Source organism: Anas acuta, chromosome 5 (assembly GCF_963932015.1).
Source record: "Anas acuta chromosome 5, bAnaAcu1.1, whole genome shotgun sequence".
NCBI lineage: Eukaryota > Metazoa > Chordata > Aves > Anseriformes > Anatidae > Anas > Anas acuta.
The window spans coordinates 38,903,150-38,921,628 of NC_088983.1; the positions used below are offsets into that span (position 1 = coordinate 38,903,150).

The 18,479-nt window shown below is 36.2% G+C and overlaps 1 long non-coding RNA gene across 8 annotated transcripts in view; it reads left to right on the plus strand.

Annotated features, from left to right (window-relative positions):
• The window catches only part of LOC137857580 (uncharacterized), a 278,206-nt gene that overhangs the window by 236,407 nt on the left and 23,320 nt on the right, over positions 1–18,479 (plus strand). For all 8 annotated transcript variants that reach the window (XR_011097158.1, XR_011097159.1, XR_011097156.1 and 5 more), the window contains 2 exons: positions 16,286–16,542; positions 17,566–17,730. This is a non-coding gene — a long non-coding RNA (uncharacterized lncRNA). The remainder of the gene's footprint in view (positions 1–16,285; positions 16,543–17,565; positions 17,731–18,479) is intronic.

The following is an 18,479-nucleotide window of genomic DNA, read 5'->3' on the forward strand; positions in this document are numbered from 1 at the left end:
TTACATCTGTCAATAGAGAAAGGGAACTCATCCAAATCAGTGATTCTCAACTAAATCCCATTCAGCTGAAAATGTGCTGCTGTTTTCACCAGTCAGCATTCTCAGGTTTTTCACTCATTTACACCAGCTATATAATTTCCTGAAGATTTTTTTTGGATCTCTGGTACAGTATTATTTTGGTTTAACATACTGCTACCAAGGGTATCAAAATATAATTTGTCACATTTGATGAGGACAGAGAGAAGACTGAGACCACCAAAGTCAAGACTGTGGGGAATATTAATTTTTTTGTAGTCAAATCACTGCATCAAAGCAATACAGTTCTACCAGAGTGATCAACAGATTTCCTTACAAGAAAAAGAAACTCCTTGGTATTTCCTAGAGGAAGGATTTTTGTTTTGGATAATATTAGCAATAATAATACATTTGAATTTGAAGCAATCCCGAGGATGGATCTGAACACATAAGGCATCGGGTTTGCTCTTCAGTCCACAAAATAGCGTGGGAGGCTGCAAAGTCTGAAGGATACTCTTGGTAACCTAGCAAGTCCTGAATGTTGTTCTTTGTCCTCTGCAGCAGTTCAGACATCTGGCACACCTCAGGCAAAACTGCTCTGCTTCACAAACTAATCCCTTCCATTGCCTCTTCAGTTGCTCAGTGTTTATGCAAGACCATAATGCTCTCTCACACTGCTTTCATTAGCCTTTAACTTCAGCAGTCTCTTACCTTTCTCCCTTTGACTGTTTACAGGCCTCAATCATTTAGGCATAATGGGCCAGATTTTGGACACTATTAACTGAGTGAAAGTCATTTTTATAACAGAGTGAATTTAATCAGCTAAGAAACTACAGAAATTGGGTGAATTCTGTAAAATTCTTCTGTCAAAAGAGTTCTTGCAACATAACAGCAGCCAATCTGTCCATGCATGCTTACCTTCAGCAAGCATGGGCACAATTCATTTGGGGTAATTAGCCTAAGAGCAAGAGTTATCATGCTCCATAAAGACTTTATAGATAAATTCACAGGAGACATGGATGATCAGTCAACCAAAATTCACATTATAGTAATTCTAAGAAAAGGAGCTGTAAAAGAGGCAATTCAGGGGAGAAGGCTCCATGAGCTGGAGAAGAAAAGGAAGTATGGAAACATGCTGCCAAGGGATCAGAGAGGTAAAGGAGGCTGCGAAGCATTAATTTCCATCCTGCTGGTTCTGTGACTGCAGCGAATCACTGGAGCCTAAGTAATTCTCAGAAAATCTAAAGTGTCAGGCCTCAACACCCTGTTTGTGTTTTATTTCCAACAGAGTAAAAAAAAAATAAATAAATCTGATTTTCTTTATTCCTGAACATCACAAGTATGCTATAAGATTATAAAAGCAAAATGTTTGACATGCTGTCTACAAAAGGTAGTGAAGTGAGTCCAAGTATGGTCAGCCAGTGTTTACGGGGCTATATTGTTTTAAACAATCTCTGGAAAATGTTTTTTAGCCAGAATTTCTAATATGTCTCATTCTCAGTTTAAAAGAGGCTTTCCTGTGTTAATTCAAAGCACTCTGAAGCCCAGACACAACACAACACTCAGCAGCTCATAAATTTGTCAATGGATGAATTTAGCTTAAGAAAAATAAGTTGCATGAGTTATAGGTGTGGCAGGGAGCACCACCTATATTCTTAAAGTTGCTTTGACCCTTTCCAGTTGGTTGTAATTTGTTATAACTTTGCCAAATTTTAACTTTCAGTTCAGATTTTTTTCTGTTTTTAGTTAAAACCTTCCATGCAGTTATCTGCTGTTTGAGCTATTTGTGGAATTTTCAGTCAAAACAGCTCAGCAACTTCTGAGGGCAAATGGGTAGGGAGGGTCAGGGAAGAAAAAGCTTTTTATGCCCACAGTAATAAATTCCTTTGCTCTTTAGGATGCTGAAGTGCCCCCAGGCTTTGGTGCAGGATGCCCCTCTCCTAACTCTGTGCAAAATCTACCGTAACTTCTTCAAATGGGAAACATCTTACAGCACAGAATTTGTACATGAAAATTGTAGTAGAGATTTGCTAATTGGTATTTCCTAAAATGTCTGCCTACTCTGAACATGAAGTGCTCATAGGCTGAGCATGTTCTACATTTTTAAAACTAGGTTCCCAGCTTCTGTAGGGTGCCAGCTCTACTGTGGCAAAGTGGGGGCCATCAAATCCTCAGAGCCAGGAAAGCAGTGCCAGGGTCTCCTCATGGGGGCAGCCAGGCAGGGCCCCACAGCCAGGGCCTGTCCCAGCCAGGAGAAGGGCAGCCGGGGGCACAAGGGCACCTCTGTGGGGGCAGTGACAGGCCAAGGCCAAGCCGGGCCCACGTTTGGGCCCGGTTCAGTGGGGTCCATGGCTGGGCAGCATTGTGTTGTGTGGAGCTGGAGTGCAGCCCTGCTGCAGCTTCATATGGGAAGGAGGTGGTGGCCCTGGGCTGATATGGGCATCTGTGCCACCAGCAGGGTTGGGGAGTCCCAGGAGTGGGCAAAGACAGGCAGATCTGTGAGTGCTGTCAGGGCCTTGACAAACACAGTGGAAAGGAAGGCAGCCTCTTCTGCACTCCTAGGCTACTGTGGAATAGGGAAGAGATGACAGATGAGAGAAAAACTAAAATGGAAAAGACGTATGGCAATGTGGAGGATGAAGTTGGGAAGGGTAACTATGAGAAACAAGTGTGGAGTCAGAGTCGGAGAAGTGGAGGAATGGGACAATAAGCCAGAGAGAGACATGACCAGTCTGGGAGACAACCTGATGGGCAGGCTCAGCTAGTTCACATTTCTTTTCAAAACATGAAAGTGAATCCAAAGTTGTTGAATATAAATGCATTTCAGCTCTCAATAAACAGCTGTAAAATTTATGCCTGAAGTGCTACTGTATGAACATGATAGTCTACTTACTTTATTCAGGTATTCCTTCGAGTGGTAGAGGTCTATGTAGTGAATTTGAAATCTCTATCCTGACAGTAACCATTGGAGCTTTGAACATGATACCATATAAAAAGGTTTCTGGTTGTTTCAATGTCCACTTTCAAAAGTAAATATATATTTTAAAAATGCACTAAAATATCTTGTAAACTTTTTAACATTGCAAAAACAAGCAAGCAAACATTATAGGTAAACCAGCACAGTGGCATGAGAATATTTTTGTTCTAATATCACTTGGAGCAAAATTGACTTGAAAATACCTGGTGTTAGTGTAAGCAGAGTAACAGACAGTCAGTTTGGGTGGTCTTGGATTCCTTCCAAACCATCTGCTCATCCCTAGTCGAATAAGCCCATATCGGGATTCAAATAAGGCCTTTGTCTGTGCTACTAATAGACTTCATAAGTGCACACATTTTCCAGATTACATCAATTTAAAACTGCCATTCTGTCAAAGTGATACTGAGAAATTTAATATTAATACCTGAGGTGTGGCAATCATGGAAATAGCTGGAAATGTGGCTCTGAAACTGAATGGCCAAAGGAAGGAAATAAGACCACAACAAAATCCTGAGGTTACTATATATGATCTAGAAGCTGTAACAGCAATGAACTTAATTAAAAAAAAAAAAAAAAAAAAAAAGGTTCCTCAGAAATTGCTGGATAATAAAAAGGCAGCTAAATCTGTGTCTGTTTTGAGCACTCAACATGCAGTCAGCATTTATGCTTTAAATTGTTGTTTGTTTGTTTGTTTGTTTGTTTTAATTTTTACTATATCTATGTGGAGCTGTAATCCACAAAGGTTCAAGAGTATTTTGAAGCAAAGCATCTCACTTTCACCTGAAATACTGCCACCTTTGGTGAGAAAATAAATAAATACATAAAATTAAAAAAAATCCTCCCTTGTAGGCTTTCCACAGTTGTCTTATTTATTTATTTATTTATTTATTTATTTTAATTTAATTAGGAGAAGACAGTAAAGAATAATTTTATCCAATTGAAAATATGCAAGTCATTTAGGTAGGCTAAATGTAATGACCAGAACTGGAATTCATAAGGCAAACAAGGATTAAACACTCTGCTGTTACGAAACATTCCTTGAATTCCTTTAAAACCACAAGGGACAGATCGTTAGTTTTGTATCTCCTCAGTTTGTCTGGGCAATGTCTACATGGGAACTTGTTGCTTCCATGTCACCCTAGAAGAACCTAAAAGCCTATCCACTTTTTTTTTTTAAGCTGTAAAATACAATAATTTGGTTCTCACTTGATTTGCTAGCATTTCTTCCTTTGACACCCATGTCTTTCTGGATGTCCCCTCTCGTTCATTGTCAATGACCCACCCCAGTGGTGTGCCTCATGATTTCAAACTTATTATCAGTTTCTGCTTCTTACTCACTCTATTTGCAATAAAAGTATTTCTCATCTTGAGTCAGCTCTTCAGTTCTTGTGAACAGAGTTAGATTATTATATGAGACAAGTAAGATTACTTATGACTTCCCTTTTACCAGAAACACTGGAAATATGTTTCCTGTACATGGGCAATGCCGCTGGACCAAAACCCTCTCTTATATTTCACTGATACTAAGTTTAAGAAAAGTCAAACATTCTTAGGCATGAATAATATGGTTTTTAAGAAAATGATTACAAAAATCTAATAATATTGGGAATACCGTATTTTATAATTGAAAATGGTAAAGGCTCTAAAATATAAATCATAAGATAGCGGACCAAATATATTGATTGTGTAGCAGGGAAAACCTTTTAGTAGGAGGAGTTGCCCATCAACTGTTACAGTCAGATGTGTTCTTCCAGCAAGCTGTATTACATAGTATGATACTCTCCTCTTTGTTGCATTGTCTCATTGCTAATTGATGATTTTATTACCCGTTGTGACTCCCAGTCTTAGGATTTCTGATCTGCACTATTCAAAGTAGCTCACCAGTTGCAGTGGTTCATAGACCCTATGATTCTATAGATAAAATCATATATTTTCACTATAGCATGGTTACACCCAAACCACTCATGTTGTTCTCAGTTAGCTTTTGATGCCAGTTCAAGGCTTTTCTCCTCATTATAATATTAAGGAGTAGAACAAGTCACAAGGACAAACACGGGAATTCAGGTACAATTAACAGAAACAATGTCATAACATCAGCCTCTTTCCTGACATTATTTTTTGTATCTTAACATCCAATAGAGACCACCATTGTCTCTGCTGGTACTGGCTCTTGATTATTCCTCATACCATTCCTCTGAATCATGGAGTAAATTATTCAGAAACTCTTGCTCAGTGTACTACCATTGCTGCTTCTGTTTCCACAAGTGAACAACTAAGATTTCTAGTTATTGAAAATGAAGGAAACAAAGCAATTGCTTCATGTATATTAGAAGAAAGTAGACTCTAAGGTTCAGTGTCCAAAAATTATCATACAGTCTTGTGACAGTAAGCATAAGCAAATCAATAGGCAGAATGAGATTCTGAAATGAGAAAATTAATATTACGCTTAAAAGCTCAAGATATCAATGTGTCAGTGTTAGATTTCTGTATTCTGAATGTCCCATTGAGTACAAATGAACTGAAACACTTGTATGAAGCATCCGAGAGGCCCACATTTTATTATCTGCTAATAAAATTCTCTTACAGTGCCTTTTTCATAAACAGGAAATCAAAACTGCATATATGCATGCACACATGTATGCATTCATGCCTGTGAATTGGTCACAAGACTAGGATATACCCTCATATATATACAAATTTGTGAATTGTATATACATTGCAGGCATTCATTATTTTTTGGTTGGATGCTTTTATGCATGTGATAGCAAAAACATTCCTTAAGGCTGTACTGCTGCTATGTTAGCAGGCACTGTGTCAGAACCAAACAAAGAGCCAGTTTAGTAGTTCTGCTCTATGAACTGGAGTGCACAGAAGCTTCCCCATTTTCCTCCAAAGGTGAATTTTGTGGATCTACCCTCGCTCTGCATTCTGTGGCTCCTTATTAGTTACAGTATTGAGAACTACAACTGATTTCCATTTTACCCTAGGAGATCATGGAAACCTGGCAGCAAGATGCCTGGCTAGCTACACCACAGAAGAAACATACTGCTCTGTTGTAGCTCAGTGTTATTATACTGCGACTATATCATAGGCCTTTTTTCACATCTTTCCAAATCCTACACTGCTTATAACATTGGCATGATAAATATGCCTGAAAAGGTAGGATCCGAAAATGCTTCCCTAGTGTGAGTTAAGTAGTAGAAGGATGTATAGATCAATGTGGGGAAGGATTTAAACACCTACAGTTGCTTCTCATTCTAGATTCATTTGTCAAATGGATCTACTTAGTCATAGTTCCGAAACTGTTTTAGCTAATTTCATTCAACGACACATTCAAGGACAGGTATGTGAAGTGCTCTCAGGTACATCTTGCAGCATAGTCTGTGACCAGATTTGTACGTTCCTCCAGAGAGTCTGCTCTTGGGATAATAATGTGTTTGCATCCTATGTTTCATAGGCTAATTAGACTGACACTTTATATTCTAAAGGAAATGATTCTACCATGCTGACTACCATACTCATGCACTAGTTATTTTTCTTCCCTGTTTACCTGTATGCTGTGGTCATCTCTGATCTTACTGCTTGGGTGTAGTCTTCACTCACTATGTAGCAAAGGAGGAAGTAGACCTGTCTAGGGGAGCTTCTGGATGCAGTGCATAAATAGTTGTCATTCTCCATGTATCATTATTCACTGGACAAATACCTAATATGCTACCTATTGTTATTCAACATTTAACTGACCGAAGTTTAAGTAAGATAAAGGATGAAAATCATTCTATCTGACAGTCTATCCTGATCATCTACTAATAGCATACAAGAAATTATCTTTCATATACCCCTTTTCATTCCAGAGTTGGCCTATGCTTTATTACTTTTCTCCGTAACCTCTCCGTTGTACATGTTGTTGTTTTTTTTGCCTTGTTTAGGCAAAAGTATACAGAGACGAGGCTGTTCAGTGTTTCTGCTTTTTTCAATATGGCCACTTCCTTTCCTCAGACACAAAGTAGCCCTGTTTGAATTAGAGCATTTCTGGTGGACCAAAAGATTAATGTAACAGACTTAGCTGTTGGCAGTGAGTGTATACGATTCCTAATGCCTGCTCTTCTTTCAAATACAAATCATGCATATAAATATGTATCTATTTTAAACATAGTTTATATATGCAGCTTAAGCTCTTGAGAAATTTATTTTAAATATCTAAATAAAGTATAATTTGAAATTTAAATAGCTTGCTTTCAGAAATCTAAATTTTATAGAGCTCCACAAAGCTATCCAATTATTTTAACTTCAAGTTCAATCTTACTTTCTTTTAATTTCTTTTGCAATGACCATGATGTGTCAACCAAAATAAGGGTTGAATCTGAAGGCCTACTTCCATAAAGTACTTAAGCTCTACTATTCAGCAGAATACTTAAAGATAGGGTAACTTTAAGCAAGGCTTAGAGCTGGACAGGTGCTTACACCTCACCATTAAAGAAAAATGCTTTGCTTTCTGAGCAACATCTCATGTAAACAAATGGTCAGTCCATCTGGTATAAAATAAACCTATTGATGTTAACTTGATGTTAATTTATGCTGGAACTGTAAATTGTTTGGGAGAGATGATTTTTTTTTTTTTTTTTTTTTTTGTATAAATATATGAAGTACTTAAAACATTGTTAATGCTTTAAAAATAGATTTTATCATAACTATGAACAACCATGGTGTCCATTTTCATAATATATTGTTAGAATGTGTTCAGTAGAGACCACAACTGAGCACGTATGTACTTAAAGCATTGGTGAAGAGGCTCTGAAAACTCTTCCCCAGTAGCCCCTACCTTCATCTACTCTAAATAAATAAATAAATTTCTCCAGGGCTCAAAAATTTTGTGCAATAATTTCTCTCTTCTGTATTTGGGTTCCCCTTAGATCTGATTCTGATTAAAATTGATTAAAATTGAAACAATATAATCATTAACAGGGCTTTTATTGAAATATTTCTGTTGAGAACTGAAGTGGAGATGACAAAGCACATGCAACAAAAACTATGCCGTTGAAATACCAGTTTTAGTGCCTGGTGAACATCCAGGCTTCACACAGAGTATAGATGTTTAATGCACATTTTCTTGTGCTCCTGTAATCACATAGCAGGAATTTAGCATCCCAAAACCAAAGGAGGCTTGAGCAGTACTGATGCCAGCTACAGCCATCAACAGCCAAATTTAACATTTAAATAGGATTTTACAGGTTATATAGTACTCTCAGCCTTTGATTATAGTATTTCATATCAGGAATAATCATTTATTTTGTTTAAATCTAACATTGCAGATTGAAAGCCAAGCTAATTTCTAGCTAAGTAACAGCTACTGTAAGACTGGCAATTACTCCAGGACTCAAGTCTGCTTGTGGAAAAATAGAGCTGATAGCCACAGTTTCCTAGATTAACTGAGCATAGGAAAGCAATGCTTTATTTGTGTCCATGAGAAAGACTGAGTTTGGTTTTGTGAATTCATATATAAAGCCATGTGGAAGCATGTGGTCATATTTTTTAAGGGCTGGTATTTGTTTTCTCATTATTAGGTAAGTTGCTGGACAGTAAAAAGAAGCCCAAAAGCAAAGGGGAAATTAAAGAAATCTGGAGAAAAGACAGCCCAGCCCAGGAAAAGTTGCTGAAAGCATTTGTTTTCAATCTTATTCCAATAATATTCTGTTTAGCTTTTCAAGTATGCTCTGCATAGCTGTGTATGTTTCTGCCTTCTGTTCAAAGATAAAGTTACTTTTTGCATTTTGTTTTCACTCATTTTTATTTTTGAATAGTTATTCCTCGTACATGAGTGAATTGGCAGAAATATTGTGGATCAAAAAGGAAACAGTCTCTTAACTTGCAATTTCATGGAATTTTAGCTTCTGTGTTACTCAGGAACCATCAACAGCATGAAACGTATGCTAACACTTCCATTTTGAGATGGTGCTCATTATTTCCAAGGGTAAACTAAAATTGTGAATCAACCTTGAATTATTATTACAAAAATTTAGACACTGTTTTGTTCATATGTTGACTTTCATACATGTATGTTGGCTTCTTTATACTAAAATGGTTTTCTTGATCGTAGAAAAATGTTCTTTCTTTATAAAAATATAGCCATCAATTTAGCTTATTTTAATTTTACATACCTTGACGAAATGGAAGAGCAGATGGAAAAACAAAGTAGGCCTTTTCTACCTTTAAATGCACCTATCATCTGTTGCAGATATTATCATCAGTATTAAATTCTAGACAGTTCAGATCTTCAGTATTACAGCTGAGCGGTTCAAAGGAACTGTGGAGAACAGCTGATTGCTTTCAAAATATTTTATTTCTAAAACAGCCAAATTTTTAGAAAAATCTGGAAAAAAAAATGGGTTGTACTGCAGTGCAATGTTTGTTTACAAATTTGAGGAGAAAATATATTCTGTGTCTCTAAAACAAAACAAAATATCACCAGATATTTTTACCTGGGGTTTTCTACAGTTTTAGCTAAACAATAAAATAATATTAATAATTGTATAATCATCTCTGGGTAATGCCTGAAGAGTTAGAAAAGCATACTATGTACCCAGTCTATCACAAGGAATAAGACAAACATGTTTTTCTCATAAATTTCTTCTGTCTCATCACTATCCTTATTTTTCTGTTGACTTCCCTTCAATTAATATCTTAAATTAGATTGTAATCCTTTGGAAAAAGGTGTAATTTTAGCTCACTGTTGATTTTTACAGAAAGGGTTACAGTCCTGTAATGATAAAAAAGCATTAGGTAATTTGGGTTTTCTCAAATTCAGTCTGGATATTCTGAGATTTCTGAAATTCTCTGTTTTAATCAATGACAGTTATTTTGTTCAAATTTTGTTCTTTTTGCTGCTGATATAACCAGGGAAACAAATAAACAAATAACAACAAACAGATGGACGAAAATTATATACAGAGCAAAAATAACCAAACTGCCGTAATTTCTTATGTACTTTCCTTGAGTTTTGCATTAAGTTTCAGTTCTCTGAATATATTCTTACCACTGTATCTGTAATTACTGGTAAGAAGGAACCAAGACACTGTTTATATACGGTTAATGGGTGTATCTGAAGAAAAATTATGTTTTCTTCTCAAGACTTTTTATGTATGTTCTAGTTCTGGTATATCTGTACTTTTATCCCTTTGGCTCGACTTTCAGCAAAATCAAAGGTTAAAAGTGAAATTCAGCCAATACTGTCATACAAGGTTTTACCTAATTTTTGCATATTTTTCACCTAACTTCATAAAACTCTATCTTTATCCCCAACCTATTTTTGGCTTAATTCTTAAAAGTTTGCAAAATATAACTATATTAGAAAAGAGCATGATTCATTTCTCAAATTAAGACTTTTTTTATTATTTTATTTATTTATTTAATTTATTGTGGTGCTAAGAAAGTTGCAGCCTGGTCTACTGCCGGACTTCCTAGTTTTGGAGTCGAGTTCTAAACTGGAATCAGACTGAGATCAAATTTACAGGTCTTTGCCCTGAGGATGCAAACCTTCAGATTTACAATCTGGCTAAAAATTACCAAAGCACAGATAGCAGTGAAGAGAGAGGCATGTTAAGCAATATGTTCCATCTTCTGCCAAAATATTATTGTTTCTTCACTATAGTTTCCAGTGCTTTATGGAAGCTCTTTTAGGATGACTCAGACAATAAGCTTCCTGTTTTCCCCTTGGGAAGCTATTCCATAATCTAATAGATTGCTTCAATTAAGTAATGTTTTCCTTATAAGCAGTCTGAATTTGTTTTGCTGTACTTAATCAAGTAGCACTGGTTATTTGCCCTGTGAATATGTGTATGAATATATTGTGTGCAATGGTCATTATTAAATGTTAACTATTTCCCATGTCTGTTTGCAACACTTTTTGCCCACTTACTGAGAATAGCAAATGCTACAAATAAGGAGTGTTATATTTCCTATATGTGTGGTTATTCCATGTGTTCCAACATAATCCTCATAGAAAGATGTAGTTTTAAGTTTCTCCTAATTAAAGACAATGGATTTAATTCTGCACCCCACTAACTTTGAAAACAAAACAAAACAATAGGAGGCAATCTCTTATGTGCTGGATTCAGGAATTAAATCTGACCTATTACTTTTACAGCTTCCCTTGGGACTGCAAAGAATGCAACTGCTTATCACACTTAATTCATTGTGGCCTTTACTAGCCCTCAAATTAAGGACACAAACTATTCTGGGAACGGGGCTTTTCATCAGGATACTGTTTATATGGATGGAGTCCAGATGTGCTCCAGAAACATTCAAGCAGTTTTAGGAGTTACTGTCCTAAATTTTTCAACACTACTCTCCTGTGCAACTCATTGCCCTTTCAGTAACTGACCTCTTCATGATTTTCAGTGCATGCTTATTTGAAACACTGCTCTCTGGCAACACATCTGATTATATTCAATATCAAATCAACAAGGTGGTTTTACAAATAAGTAAATAAGATTTGGGGTTGGAGTAGACTTTATGCTCACAGACAATGAACTCAGATCTCCCAACATTTGGGAGGAAGTAACTTGTCTTATCAAAGCCACATTTTAGGATTAAACACAGAATGACCTGGGGATCAATTAATGTTCTTGAGTGTTCAGATTTGTTAACTATATTATAACATACAGATCCACCTCGAAGCAATGGAGAGAGGGTGGGATTTTTTATTTTTTTTATTTTTTGACATAATCATGCAGAATATTCACTAGCTTTGTCTAAATATTTCCTCTGTTATTTCTATGGCAGACATTTTCATGCTTCCACAGAGCAAACATGCAGCTGTCCTAAGCCAATGAAGCATAGTGAAGCTTAATCTGTTGAAACATTGTCTTCATTTAGATGTAGTCTGACCTCAGGTAAGGTAATAAGAATCTTATTAGAGCAGTGAGACAATCAATACCAAACTCAAAAAACAGATGTTTTTCTCCCATACTCCAATCTAGTTTGCCCAGCAGGCTTGCAAACAAAAAAGTGGGTGAGCATCTGTTGTTAGACCCAGGTAACCAATGGAGCAATAAAACAGAGTGTCAAGGGAGGAGGTGCTAATACATCACGCACATTGATTGTGTAAACTGTTTATTTAACTCTTGGGAAACTGCTGAAACTACTATTAAGGCATCATACCCAAACTCTTGTGTGTAGAAGAATCTTACTTTAGGTGAGATGTGTGTGGTTTCCAAATGCCTTTCCAAATGCCTGTAAAAGTCATGGCAGATAAACAGGAAGGCAGGAAGAGCTTTCGTGCTTTTCGATACACCACACCATCTTGCTGTGCAATTCATGTCCTTTATAAATAGTCGTGGCTTCATACTCCCATACAAAGAAGCAAGCTTTTTTCTTCCATTTTGCATGAGTATCAGAGAGTTTGAAAAAGTTCAGTTGAGCAGAGCCAAGAATGGAGGGTATGCCCCTAGCTTACTCTTTCAGAAGGCACATGGTAAAAGCCATGTTCTTGACTTGGCTGACTGTATCCAAAAGCTTTGCTGCTCACATAGCCAGAAACAGGATGTAGGAACAGTAATGCTAAAATTCCTGTGCTATATCACAGCTATACAAGGCACAGAGGAACAGAGTTGTGTCACAATGTAGCTATCAGACTGCAGAGGGGATAAAAAATTCCTTTTACTGACTATTTCAGCTTAATGAAGGCTGCAAAGTCTCTGAGAAGCCTGTGTTCAAAGCTTGCTTTCAAACCTGGCATCAAACCTGGCATGTGCTCATGCTCATGTGAAGGAAGGCATACCACAAGTACTTGCCTGTGATCCATGAGAAATCTGTGAAGCTATCCTGACTGCATGTATACATATAAAGACGGAAATTAGCTCATTAAAATAATGTGTCAGAATTGTTCATACATATAGCTGCAAAACTTGGCAAGAATTGTCTCACATAGAAATCGTAGACAGGAGAATGAATGACTGTAGGAAAGACAAAGAAAACAGAGAAGGGTAAATATTTCTCATGGCATGACAATAAAATATTTAGCCTGAGATATCGATTGGCCTGAATATTAAACAGCTTTGCCAGCTGAATACTGGCCAAGTGGCAAGTGGCAACCTCTCTGCAGCCTGATATATACCCAAATGAAAAGGTTTTGGGTGCCAGATACCAGGAAGCCAATGCTTTTAACACCACCACCCCATAATTTATAGCATCTTGGTTTGTGCTACTGCAGTTAAGGGTCTGTTAATGTTTGTCTTCTGAGTTCTAATTCTCAAAGGTTTATAATTTGGCCATTAACATGCTCTCAGTATTAAAACCTCGGCATACACAATGGCTAGCCAAGAATAGTTTTTAGGTAATTTTTTAGGAAGAATGTTACTTGGTTTCCAAAATATGAGAAAGGAAGGAAAGAAGGCAGGAAGGAATGACTAGTTAAAATAGTTAAAAGTTATAATTTTCTTGTGTTCTCGATGACTAGAAATGGCTTGTATTTTAAAACATGAATTATTGCTAGGAAGTGATATTATTTTTCTTGTTTTTAAGCTGTTTTTAAGATGAAGCCCTTTGCAGGAACCTAACCTTTCAAATAATTTTTGAATGGCAATTGTTCAAAAAATTTCAGGCCCTCAAAATGCCCACACATACATGTGGTGGCTGGAGGAGTGAAACACACTACTGTAAGTTTAAAACTGCAATTAGTAAGAACAAGAAAGAAATACATACTTATGAATATTTTCTATCACTTTACAGCCCACACTATTAAAATATTTTAACTTCTGATGTGCAGAATTCCTCTGAGTGTTTTTCTGGCTGGGTTAAACAAAGGAGTTTTAGCACCAAAAGTACCTGTTCAGCTCTAAGGAGATCTTGTTTTTCTTCATTTAAATCAAGCTACAGAACAAACATTTAGTATCTGTGGATACCCAGGAATACCATTGTGGCCCCTACACCACACTTTAGGTCTTTCTGGCTCACTTTACTTACTTGGATGGCATTGGGCAGTGAGAAACGGAAATTCTGAGCTAAAATCAACACCAAATCCTTTATGCTACAGTGACACCTGACTTTTCACTTGAGCAAAACCTTCAGAACTAATTTTGGCTTCTTACAATTGGTCTCATCTTAATAGGTGTTGAGTAGTTGTGCATTTTAGCAAGAGTTGTATTCAGTATGATTCTATGATTCAGTGTTTCTCAGAATGAAGTCTGTAATCCTGAAATCTAAAGCTGCTTTTGCCATTTGAAACAAGGACACACTGTTCAGTTCCTTTCCACTTCTACCATATTAACCTACAATAGTGCCTGCTATAAGATGCATAGCATTCCCTAATAAACCTCTAGTTACCTAAGTATGTACAAGTACTATGTTGTAAACACCAAGCATTTAAAGACATCCTATATAAGGTAACAGCTTATTAGTCTCTAATTGAAGGTTTACACTTCTGAACACAGAACAAATGATCAGTGTGGTTTGCATTTTCTGACATTGCCTGTTAAGCAGCTCTCAAGATGGGGGTCTGGTTGGTTAAGCTAATAAATCTTTAAAGTGAGAATAAAATGGCAGATTAGCCTCACAAAAAGTCAGGTATTAAAGCTGCCAAATTTGGGGGAGTTTCAAGCCAAAAGCTGGATATGAATTTGCATTCAGAGCTATTAGATAGACATTGGATACTAGGCAGTGATTAGAGAACTAGAACCAATTAACTCTATTTACCTTCTACTGAACCATGCTGTCTAGGGCTTGGTAAGGGAAAAGACTACTTGCAGTTACAATATACAGAAAATATTCATAGGCACTATGTATAAAAACTTTTTATTAATCTGATAAGCTGAATGAATTAAATTCTTTTCAGCATTACATTCAGCAAATTGCCAGTGGTGAAATGATTAAACATGATTCACTGGTCCTTTACTGCACATCTCTCCTAATCTGCCCTGGGCTGCACAGATTGGCATTAGTGAGATCAACAAAAGTGCAAGAATGAAATAGTGGCCATGATAAGAGAGATTGGACACTTTGGTAGCATCTTTTCTTTAACATTTACAAGGAGCTATGGGACAGAGTTTAAGTTTTCCTTTTCCTGTCAGATTTGTACATTATGCTTTCGTTTTTGTTTGTTTGTCAGTTCTGTGTTTTTTTGTTGTTGTTGTTTTGTTTTTGTTTTGTTTTGTTTTTGTGTTTTTCTTCCTTTCTTGACCACATTATGGAAGTTCCTCCTCATTGGTTTTGACATTTTGCTGACAGTCTGAACGTAAGTAGTCAGCCTGTCAGGATGTTGAAGGAGATATATTGGCCAGATGATTACGATTTGGCAGCAAAGGAAAACGGGTTGCATTTCCTGAAGATTTTTCTGCAATGTCCTGGCGATATATTGATCAGGAGTCAATCACAAATAATTCATGACCATGATCAATTTTAGAACTTGACTAGTTCCATGTTCTCGGACCTTTACACAACAACAGGACTAAGAAACAAGGCATAGTTTGACAGGAAGTTGTGATCACCCATAATGTTTTGATCAAAGCCAGCAATGAACTGTACATATTGATACCAGTAAGATGTTTGTGTCAAGTGCATTCACTAAGGTACTGATCAATTTAAAATATGAGTTAAGAGGAGGGAAATAGTTCACATCAGGAGGTGCACAGCAAACGATTGATGGGGGAGAGAAAGGGAGACTATTTAAACTTCCAATGAACAAAGGAGCTGCTCAAGTCCAGCAGATGACAGTCCACCTCCAAAGGTATCACCAGCCAGGGAATATTTGTTTTAGCTGTAGGGATTAGATGCTTACCTTCAGATAAGTTAATTCTAGAAGCAAATGAGTTTGGGGGGAAAAGCTATATCAAGAACAACATTATATCTGACTAGATCCTTACTAGAATTTTAAAATCCATAGATGTAAAATGTTCTACATAAAGACGGTCTCTGTCAAGAACGCCACTTGAAGAATAAAACATACAAAACAATGGGAAATCTAATGCCTTGCAATAAAGACCATAAAGTAGAAAGACATCTTTACATTTTAACTTCATGTAAGCAGGTTAAATAGTTTTTTTCTCTGTTTATTCACCTCAATAAAAATTGACAAGTGTGTTGGTTTTTTGGCTATTATGAACAAGTGGGTTTTTTTGTTTGGTTGGTTGGTTAGTAGGGTTTTTTTTTTTCTACATTTTACATGACTTGACATGAGTTTACTGTCATTTAACGTAGCTGGTAAAAGAAGATATTCCAAGTGTGGTGACTATGAAACCTATAGAAGTGCTCTGCCTTCCAGATGACACAAAATTTACAGTTACAAATAATATTTCTTGACAGACAGATAAATACCAACATGGCTGGACCAGCCTTTTCTTTGATCACAAAGGCCAACTACAGATCACATTACCACCAGATCACCATGAAGACACCAGAGGATCCAAATGAAGCACTGCGTGCCCTGTAGAAGCTGTGTGAGGTGGATTCAACACTTAATATGCAGGGTTCAGAAGAAGTATCTTTCAGTGGCTGATAGTAGCACACAACAAGGTGAAGAGAGAGTGATTGAAGCCAGAAATTTTCCTTGAACAGCAGAGGTTGGTCTCCAACTACATTTGTCATTTGTAAGCTTATACGCAATATACTGCAGTCCACAGACAGTGGACTTTAGCTTCACACCGATTTAAGATGTATAAAGAAATATATATAACATCAGGCAGAACACGTGAATAGAAAAAGACTCAAAATGTGGCTTTGGATTTAAATTAGAAGGTAATGTATTCTTCGCAAGACAAACCACTGTTTTTGACACAATATCTTTCTCAGATTGCTTTTCAGGGCAGCAGTCATTCTGGTTACATTAAATTACTCATAAGTGAAGGCCCAGATGTGTGTTTATCATCTTTATATAAAACCAGACTTCCTTGAAAATAAAAAGGTAGCTTTGCAGTTAGTTATTTTCTCTGACCAAACATTACTAGTAATGGTTTGAATAAATTTTGTTTTTTTTTTGTTTGTTTGTTTGTTTTTATATATAGATAGATAGATATAGATATAGATATAGATATAGATATAGATATAGATATAGATATAGATATAGATTAGATATAGATTAGATATAGATATAGATATAGATATAGATATAGATATAGATATAGATATAGATATAGATATAGATATAGATATAGATAGATATAGATATAGATATAGATATAGATATAGATATAGATATAGATATAGATATAGATATAGATATAGATATAGATATAGATATAGATATAGATATAAAATAAACCAATGTATTCAAGTTTTACTTTTGGAAGGTACATTTGCATTCTCTTCAAGCCACCATTTTATGAAGGCTGCATAAAACATCACTGAAATTTTCTTTATAGAAGAGGATTAGATGGGAAAACAGCAAATTAGATGTCCACAAAATGCAAATACAGAACACAGCCCTCAGACGACTGCTGTGCTCCAACACACTCTGGAGAGTAGTGACTCTCCAGAGAGCAGACATCTGAAGTGTCTAGCCAAAAGGGAAGCATAATAGAGTGACTGCAGTGACAGCTTTAGAGTGACTGCAGTGGAAACTTAGAATTGTTTGTTTCTGTTTACAGCAAGACCCATACAGAAGCTCCTGGCAGACGTGTGAAGTTCTGTTCATTGCATGGATCTCCAATGGGCTGCTCAGAGATAGAATATCATCCTGTTGCAGACAGTCCTCCCTGAGGGCCAGAAGTACTTTGAGTTCTGTAGCCTACTTTGCTGGGCTAAGTACCAAGGTTTGACCTTTCACATTCAAGAAATTATTTGAAATATGTTTTTTAAATAATAGAATACGGTTACTTTTCCAGAGCACACAGTAATTCTTTAATCATAAGCATGTTATCCATCACTGTACTGATGCCATGGCTAGGTTTGTACTTAACAGGCCTGTCCAAAATTTTTTTAATTCAACATGTTTTTATATTCTCCTCACATCTCCAAACTATTTAACTAGGAAGCATGTCTATTGCGGTCATCTTTTCTTAAAAGAAATATATCTTTTCAGCCACAATCAAAAATGGATCAGTTTAGGTCAGGATTACTGGAGATTTTGCACTTAAACTTATAAGTCATGACCATAGAAGTGAATAAAGTGAATACAATATTGGGATGAAAAATAAGTGAAGCACTTTTTATATATTTATATTTTTGTTACAATGACTCACTTCTTTACGTGGCTCACAGCTCCTATGCTAGATGAGTAAATTATGTATATTCTATAGGTTATTCAGAGAGCTGATTATTTTTATGTTTGTTTATTACTTCAAGGAGAAGGCCATCTTTTTAATGTTTCCTGTACTTGATTTGAAATTTCCAGAAAAACAAACAGACAAAGAAAAAAAAAACAACACTCGAAATACATGACAAATGACTCAAATGTGTTTTACACTGGAATTTAAAGACAAGAGTTTCTTTAAAAGTCTGTTATGTATGTTTATTAATCACACTGTTACGATATCTTTCAACAATGCAATGGAAGGCACTA